Source organism: Perca flavescens, chromosome 19, assembly GCF_004354835.1.
Source record: "Perca flavescens isolate YP-PL-M2 chromosome 19, PFLA_1.0, whole genome shotgun sequence".
In the NCBI taxonomy this organism is placed as follows: domain Eukaryota; kingdom Metazoa; phylum Chordata; class Actinopteri; order Perciformes; family Percidae; genus Perca; species Perca flavescens.
The window spans coordinates 31,515,352-31,524,747 of NC_041349.1; positions in this window are offsets into that span (position 1 = coordinate 31,515,352).

Genomic DNA, 9,396 nt, shown 5'->3' on the forward strand with positions numbered 1-9,396 from the left:
TCGGGCACGCCCTCATACTCTGCTTCTGACTGGCTAGTAGTCCTTACCTAGGTACTGTCGGGGCACGCCCTCATACTCTGCTTCTGACTGGCTAGTAGTCCTTACCTACTGGGTACTGTCGGGCACGCCCTCATACTCTGCTTCTGACTGGCTAGTAGTCCTTACCTAGGTACTGTCGGGGCACGCCCTCATACTCTGCTTCTGACTGGCTAGTAGTCCTTACCTAGGTACTGTCGGGCACGCCCTCATACTCTGCTTCTGACTGGCTAGTAGTCCTTACCTAGGTACTGTCGGGGCACGCCCTCATACTCTGCTTCTGACTGGCTAGTAGTCCTTACCTAGGTACTGTCGGGGCACGCCCTCATACTCTGCTTCTGACTGGCTAGTAGTCCTTACCTAGGTACTGTCGGGGCACGCCCTCATACTCTGCTTCTGACTGGCTAGTAGTCCTTACCTAGGTACTGTCGGGGCACGCCCTCATACTCTGCTTCTGACTGGCTAGTAGTCCTTACCTAGGTACTGTCGGGGCACGCCCTCATACTCTGCTTCTGACTGGCTAGTAGTCCTTACCTAGGTACTGTCGGGGCACGCCCTCATACTCTGCTTCTGACTGGCTAGTAGTCCTTACCTAGGTACTGTCGGGGCACGCCCTCATACTCTGCTTCTGACTGGCTAGTAGTCCTTACCTAGGTACTGTCGGGCACGCCCTCATACTCTGCTTCTGACTGGCTAGTAGTCCTTACCTAGGTACTGTCGGGGCACGCCCTCATACTCTGCTTCTGACTGGCTAGTAGTCCTTACCCTACTGTTGGGGTACGCCCTGTGCTTCTGACTGGCTACGTCCCCTCATACGCCCTCTGCTTCTGACTGGCTAGTAGTCCTTACCTAGGTACTGTCGGGGGCGCCCTCATACTCTGCTTCTGACTGGCTAGTAGTCCTTACCTAGGTACTGTGGGGGCACGCCCTCATACTCTGCTTCTGACTGGCTAGTAGTCCTTACCTAGGTACTGTCGGGGCACGCCCTCATACTCTGCTTCTGACTGGCTAGTAGTCCTTACCTAGGTACTGTCGGGGCACGCCCTCATACTCTGCTTCTGACTGGCTAGTAGTCCTTACCTAGGTACTGTCGGGGGCGCCCTCATACTCTGCTTCTGACTGGCTAGTAGTCCTTACCTAGGTACTGTCGGGGCACGCCCTCATACTCTGCTTCTGACTGGCTAGTAGTCCTTACCTAGGTACTGTCGGGGCACGCCCTCATACTCTGCTTCTGACTGGCTAGTAGTCCTTACCTAGGTACTGTCGGGGCACGCCCTCATACTCTGCTTCTGACTGGCTAGTAGTCCTTACCTAGGTACTGTCGGGGCACGCCCTCATACTCTGCTTCTGACTGGCTAGTAGTCCTTACCTAGGTACTGTCGGGCACGCCCTCATACTCTGCTTCTGACTGGCTAGTAGTCCTTACCTAGGTACTGTCGGGGCACGCCCTCATACTCTGCTTCTGACTGGCTAGTAGTCCTTACCTAGGTACTGTCGGGGCACGCCCTCATACTCCCTCATAGTCCTCTGCTTCTGACTGGCTCTGACTGGTAGTCCTTACCTAGGTACTGTCGGGGGCCGCCCTCATACTCTGCTTCTGACTGGCTAGTAGTCCTTACCTAGGTACTGTCGGGGCACGCCCTCATACTCTGCTTCTGACTGGCTAGTAGTCCTTACCTAGGTACTGTCGGGGGCACGCCCTCATACTCTGCTTCTGACTGGCTAGTAGTCCTTACCTAGGTACTGTCGGGGCACGCCCTCATACTCTGCTTCTGACTGGCTAGTAGTCCTTACCTAGGTACTGTCGGGGCACGCCCTCATACTCTGCTTCTGACTGGCTAGTAGTCCTTACCTAGGTACTGTCGGGGCACGCCCTCATACTCTGCTTCTGACTGGCTAGTAGTCCTTACCTAGGTACTGTCGGGGCACGCCCTCATACTCTGCTTCTGACTGGCTAGTAGTCCTTACCTAGGTACTGTCGGGGCACGCCCTCATACTCTGCTTCTGACTGGCTAGTAGTCCTTACCTAGGTACTGTCGGGGCACGCCCTCATACTCTGCTTCTGACTGGCTAGTAGTCCTTACCTAGGTACTGTCGGGGCACGCCCTCATACTCTGCTTCTGACTGGCTAGTAGTCCTTACCTAGGTACTGTCGGGGCACGCCCTCATACTCTGCTTCTGACTGGCTAGTAGTCCTTACCTAGGTACTGTCGGGGCACGCCCTCATACTCTGCTTCTGACTGGCTAGTAGTCCTTACCTAGGTACTGTCGGGGCACGCCCTCATACTCTGCTTCTGACTGGCTAGTAGTCCTTACCTAGGTACTGTCGGGGCACGCCCTCATACTCTGCTTCTGACTGGCTAGTAGTCCTTACCTAGGTACTGTCGGGGCACGCCCTCATACTCTGCTTCTGACTGGCTAGTAGTCCTTACCTAGGTACTGTCGGGGCACGCCCTCATACTCTGCTTCTGACTGGCTAGTAGTCCTTACCTAGGTACTGTCGGGGCACGCCCTCATACTCTGCTTCTGACTGGCTAGTAGTCCTTACCTAGGTACTGTCGGGGCACGCCCTCATACTCTGCTTCTGACTGGCTAGTAGTCCTTACCTAGGTACTGTCGGGGCCGCCCTCATACTCTGCTTCTGACTGGCTAGTAGTCCTGTCCTAGGTACTGTCGGGGCACGCCCTCATACTCTGCTTCTGACTGGCTAGTAGTCCTTACCTAGGTACTGTCGGGGCACGCCCTCATACTCTGCTTCTGACTGGCTAGTAGTCCTTACCTAGGTACTGTCGGGGCACGCCCTCATACTCTGCTTCTGACTGGCTAGTAGTCCTTACCTAGGTACTGTCGGGGCACGCCCTCATACTCTGCTTCTGACTGGCTAGTAGTCCTTACCTAGGTACTGTCGGGGCACGCCCTCATACTCTGCTTCTGACTGGCTAGTAGTCCTTACCTAGGTACTGTCGGGGGCCCTCGCCCTCATACTCTGCTTCTGACTGGCTAGTAGTCCTTACCTAGGTACTGTCGGGGCACGCCCTCATACTCTGCTTCTGACTGGCTAGTAGTCCTTACCTAGGTACTGTCGGGGCACGCCCTCATACTCTGCTTCTGACTGGCTAGTAGTCCTTACCTAGGTACTGTCGGGGCACGCCCTCATACTCTGCTTCTGACTGGCTAGTAGTCCTTACCTAGGTACTGTCGGGGCACGCCCTCGCCCTCATACTCTGCTTCTGACTGGCTAGTAGTCCTTTACCTAGGTACTGTCGGGGCACGCCCTCATACTCTGCTTCTGACTGGCTAGTAGTCCTTACCTGGGTACTGTCGGGCACGCCCTCATACTCTGCTTCTGACTGGCTAGTAGTCCTTACCTAGGGTACTGTCGGGGCACGCCCTCATACTCTGCTTCTGACTGGCTAGTAGTCCTTACCTAGGTACTGTCGGGGCACGCCCTCATACTCTGCTTCTGACTGGCTAGTAGTCCTTACCTAGGTACTGTCGGGGCACGCCCTCATACTCTGCTTCTGACTGGCTAGTAGTCCTTACCTAGGTACTGTCGGGGCACGCCCTCATACTCTGCTTCTGACTGGCTAGTAGTCCTTACCTAGGTACTGTCGGGGCACGCCCTCATACTCTGCTTCTGACTGGCTAGTAGTCCTTACCTAGGTACTGTCGGGGCACGCCCTCATACTCTGCTTCTGACTGGCTAGTAGTCCTTACCTAGGTACTGTCGGGGCACGCCCTCATACTCTGCTTCTGACTGGCTAGTAGTCCTTACCTAGGTACTGTCGGGGCACGCCCTCATACTCTGCTTCTGACTGGCTAGTAGTCCTTACCTAGGTACTGTCGGGGCACGCCCTCATACTCTGCTTCTGACTGGCTAGTAGTCCTTACCTAGGTACTGTCGGGGCACGCCCTCATACTCTGCTTCTGACTGGCTAGTAGTCCTTACCTAGGTACTGTCGGGGCCCTCATACTCTGCTTCTGACTGGCTAGTAGTCCTTACCTAGGTACTGTCAGGGCACGCCCTCATACTCTGCTTCTGACTGGCTAGTAGTCCTTACCTAGGTACTGTCGGGGCACGCCCTCATACTCTGCTTCTGACTGGCTAGTAGTCCTTACCTAGGTACTGTCGGGGGCACGCCCTCATACTCTGCTTCTGACTGGCTAGTAGTCCTTACCTAGGTACTGTCGGGGCACGCCCTCATACTCTGCTTCTGACTGGCTAGTAGTCCTTACCTAGGTACTGTCGGGGCACGCCCTCATACTCTGCTTCTGACTGGCTAGTAGTCCTTACCTAGGTACTGTCGGGGCACGCCCTCATACTCTGCTTCTGACTGGCTAGTAGTCCTTACCTAGGTACTGTCGGGGCACGCCCTCATACTCTGCTTCTGACTGGCTAGTAGTCCTTACCCTAGGTACTCTGCTTCTGTCTAGGGTCACGCCCTCATACTCTGCTTCTGACTGGCTAGTAGTCCTTACCTAGGTACTGTCGGGGCACGCCCTCATACTCTGCTTCTGACTGGCTAGTAGTCCTTACCTAGGTACTGTCGGGGCACGCCCTCATACTCTGCTTCTGACTGGCTAGTAGTCCTTACCTAGGTACTGTCGGGGCACGCCCTCATACTCTGCTTCTGACTGGCTAGTAGTCCTTACCTAGGTACTGTCGGGGCACGCCCTCATACTCTGCTTCTGACTGGCTAGTAGTCCTTACCTAGGTACTGTCGGGGCACGCCCTCATACTCTGCTTCTGACTGGCTAGTAGTCCTTACCTAGGTACTGTCGGGGCACGCCCTCATACTCTGCTTCTGACTGGCTAGTAGTCCTTACCTAGGTACTGTCGGGGCACGCCCTCATACTCTGCTTCTGACTGGCTAGTAGTCCTTACCTAGGCTACTGTCGGGGGCACGCCCTCATACTCTGCTTCTGACTGGCTAGTAGTCCTTACCTAGGTACTGTCGGGGCACGCCCTCATACTCTGCTTCTGACTGGCTAGTAGTCCTTACCTAGGTACTGTCGGGGCACGCCCTCATACTCTGCTTCTGACTGGCTAGTAGTCCTTACCTAGGTACTGTCGGGGCACGCCCTCATACTCTGCTTCTGACTGGCTAGTAGTCCTTACCTAGGTACTGTCGGGGCACGCCCTCATACTCTGCTTCTGACTGGCTAGTAGTCCTTACCTAGGTACTGTCGGGGCACGCCCTCATACTCTGCTTCTGACTGGCTAGTAGTCCTTACCTAGGTACTGTCGGGGCACGCCCTCATACTCTGCTTCTGACTGGCTAGTAGTCCTTACCTAGGTACTGTCGGGGCACGCCCTCATACTCTGCTTCTGACTGGCTAGTAGTCCTTACCTAGGTACTGTCGGGGCACGCCCTCATACTCTGCTTCTGACTGGCTAGTAGTCCTTACCTAGGTACTGTCGGGGCACGCCCTCATACTCTGCTTCTGACTGGCTAGTAGTCCTTACCTAGGTACTGTCGGGGCACGCCCTCATACTCTGCTTCTGACTGGCTAGTAGTCCTTACCTAGGTACTGTCGGGGCACGCCCTCATACTCTGCTTCTGACTGGCTAGTAGTCCTTACCTAGGTACTGTCGGGGCACGCCCTCATACTCTGCTTCTGACTGGCTAGTAGTCCTTACCTAGGTACTGTCGGGGCACGCCCTCATACTCTGCTTCTGACTGGCTAGTAGTCCTTACCTAGGTACTGTCGGGGCACGCCCTCATACTCTGCTTCTGACTGGCTAGTAGTCCTTACCTAGGTACTGTTGGGGCACGCCCTCATACTCTGCTTCTGACTGGCTGGCTAGTAGTCCTTACCTAGGTACTGTTGGGGCACGCCCTCATACTCTGCTTCTGACTGGCTAGTAGTCCTTACCTAGGTACTGTCGGGGCACGCCCTCATACTCTGCTTCTGACTGGCTAGTAGTCCTTACCTAGGTACTGTCGGGGCACGCCCTCATACTCTGCTTCTGACTGGCTAGTAGTCCTTACCTAGGTACTGTCGGGGCACGCCCTCATACTCTGCTTCTGACTGGCTAGTAGTCCTTACCTAGGTACTGTCGGGGCACGCCCTCATACTCTGCTTCTGACTGGCTAGTAGTCCTTACCTAGGTACTGTCGGGGCACGCCCTCATACTCTGCTTCTGACTGGCTAGTAGTCCTTACCTAGGTACTGTCGGGGCACGCCCTCATACTCTGCTTCTGACTGGCTAGTAGTCCTTACCTAGGTACTGTCGGGGCACGCCCTCATACTCTGCTTCTGACTGGCTAGTAGTCCTTACCTAGGTACTGTCGGGGCACGCCCTCATACTCTGCTTCTGACTGGCTAGTAGTCCTTACCTAGGTACTGTCTGGGGCACGCCCTCATACTCTGCTTCTGACTGGCTAGTAGTCCTTACCTAGGTACTGTCGGGGCACGCCCTCATACTCTGCTTCTGACTGGCTAGTAGTCCTTACCTAGGTACTGTCGGGGCACGCCCTCATACTCTGCTTCTGACTGGCTAGTAGTCCTTACCTAGGTACTGTCCTCATACTCGCCCTCATACTCTGCTTCTGACTGGCTAGTAGTCCTTACCTAGGTACTGTCGGGGCACGCCCTCATACTCTGCTTCTGACTGGCTAGTAGTCCTTACCTGGGTACTGTCGGGGCACGCCCTCATCATACTCTGCTTCTGACTGGCTAGTAGTCCTTACCTAGGTACTGTCGGGGCACGCCCTCATACTCTGCTTCTGACTGGCTAGTAGTCCTTACCTAGGTACTGTCGGGGCACGCCCTCATACTCTGCTTCTGACTGGCTAGTAGTCCTTACCTAGGTACTGTCGGGGCACGCCCTCATACTCTGCTTCTGACTGGCTAGTAGTCCTTACCTAGGTACTGTCGGGGCACGCCCTCATACTCTGCTTCTGACTGGCTAGTAGTCCTTACCTAGGTACTGTCGGGGCACGCCCTCATACTCTGCTTCTGACTGGCTAGTAGTCCTTACCTAGGTACTGTCGGGGCACGCCCTCATACTCTGCTTCTGACTGGCTAGTAGTCCTTACCTAGGCTACTGTCTTACCTAGGTACTGTCGGGGCGCCCTCATACTCTGCTTCTGACTGGCTAGTAGTCCTTACCTAGGTACTGTCGGGGCACGCCCTCATACTCTGCTTCTGACTGGCTAGTAGTCCTTACCTAGGTACTGTCGGGCACGCCCTCATACTCTGCTTCTGACTGGCTAGTAGTCCTTAACTAGGTACTGTCAGTGCACGCCCTCATACTCTGCTTCTGACTGGCTAGTAGTCCAATAGAAATACAAAAAAAGGTCGAAGAAGACAAATGAAGTAAGAGGAAAAGAAGGAGGGGAAATGACTGTGCAGCCGTCCAGAGATCTTGGCTGTGATTGCAGGGAGGATGAAAGGATAAGGGAAGACGAGTGATTCCTCCCACATGGCGTCACAGCACACCACTCAGCTGTTCACTCCGCTGGACGGAAGCCAGTCCTCCTCATTCACTGCCAGTAATGGAGAAACATGTCAGGGTGTGGGAGGGAAATCAGAGGCAATGGAAGGTTGGACAGTACTGGACTACAGTTTAATGACTTCAGCCTCAGGATCACCTTTCCATTGATTTCCTCCTGCAAGAATGTGGAGGTGTGTCTGTGTGTCTGAAAGTATTCAATTTCAATTCAATTTTATTCATAGTGTCAAATCATAACAAGAGTTATCCCAAGAAACTTTACAGAGAGAGTAGGTCTAGACCACACTCTAAGAAACATCTGTGTAATAACAGTGTTATGACTGTATTTTTTAACAGAAATTGTCCATGCAACGTGACTCACAGTTGTATTTGAATTTTTTACATTCGGAATTGCATAATTTGTGCTCTGACCACTTTTGTCCGCCATGAAGGTTGTTTTTTGGGAGATTAAAGTCCACGTTGTGACTTTTTTCGACGTTTGTCGCTTTTTGCAACATTTTTGATGTTTTTTATCTCTAATATCTTGACGCTTTTTTCAACATTTTGGGCGTTTCTTTTTCCGGCCTCTTTGACGCCTTTTCCCAATGTTTTTGTTGCTTTTTTCGACATTTTTTAAATTTCTTTTTTTTTAAATCTTCTGTATTTTAAAGTGTCTATATGTAACTTTGAGTTTGTTTTGATTCTAGCGGCCCCTTTAGACTAAAGCGGTAGTGTTTTTACCTAAAGCTCTTTTCTTTATGGTGCTTTATTTCCCACTGTAGATTACTGAGTTAGTGTTACCGGGGGGTCATATAGTCGCGATGAATATTTCCTCAGACAGAAAATCATTCATGTACAATAAGAGAATAAGTTACAGATGCATCGCTGCATTTCAAGTGTTACATACGGTAACTTAGCCTACTTTAGATGTCTTGTGAGATAAACCAGGTATTACTGTCACTGTGTCACGAGCAAAGCATTAAGAGATTGTTGTAGCAACCAACATAATAATAATTTAGATTAATATAGCACATTTCATGAAACCCACGGACACTTTACACAGGAACAGGGGGGACAAGGGAAAAGAAAATAGTAGACCAACACAAACATGGAGTAAAAGGAATAAAACGTCTTCACTAAATGAAAGGGGGACGTAATTTAATGTTGGCTACTGACGTACAACCACATCACGCAAAAAGTTATTTTATGTATAAAAAATACATATTACATACCTGAGGGCCAATTCAGGGACATTTTTGAATCATTTACAATCCCATAAATGTCTCCATCTGTTGAAAGCCCGACCAAAGTTGACTCACGTTATCACGTCTACCTGCCGCAAATCATTCACTGCACGGGAAAAATCGGACATTAATAACAACACTGTTAGTTTTATTTTCTGTTACAAGTCATGTAAGACGATTGTATGAGATTGTATTTCAGAAACACTAAAAAGTTACATATAGTCACTTTAACTGAGGTAAACACATTTCCATTTTTTTTTTACAGGGCAAAGTCTGGGTAATGAACTGCCAGAACTCCACAGCGCTGCGAAGGAAGGTCTGGCTAGTCCACACAGCATTCCTGGATGGGAGAAAAACGTGCTCTGGTTTATCGGCATTTCTTTAAACCAATCACAATCGTCTTGGGCAGCGCTAACTGCCGGACGGAGCCACGGTGCCTCTGCTAAATAGTCTCAGGAAGGAACTTGTTTTGGTGGAACATGTGTATTAGGGCTGGGCGATATGGACCAAAAGTCATATCCCGATATATTTTGGCTGAATATCGATATACGATATATATCCCGATATTTTTTTCCGCAAAGTGAGAGCAAATGTTCAGTCAAAGCCAAAATCAAATATGACATGTCACAAGTAGTTTCATAGAGACAGTTGCAAAATCAAATAAATAATAAACCGGTT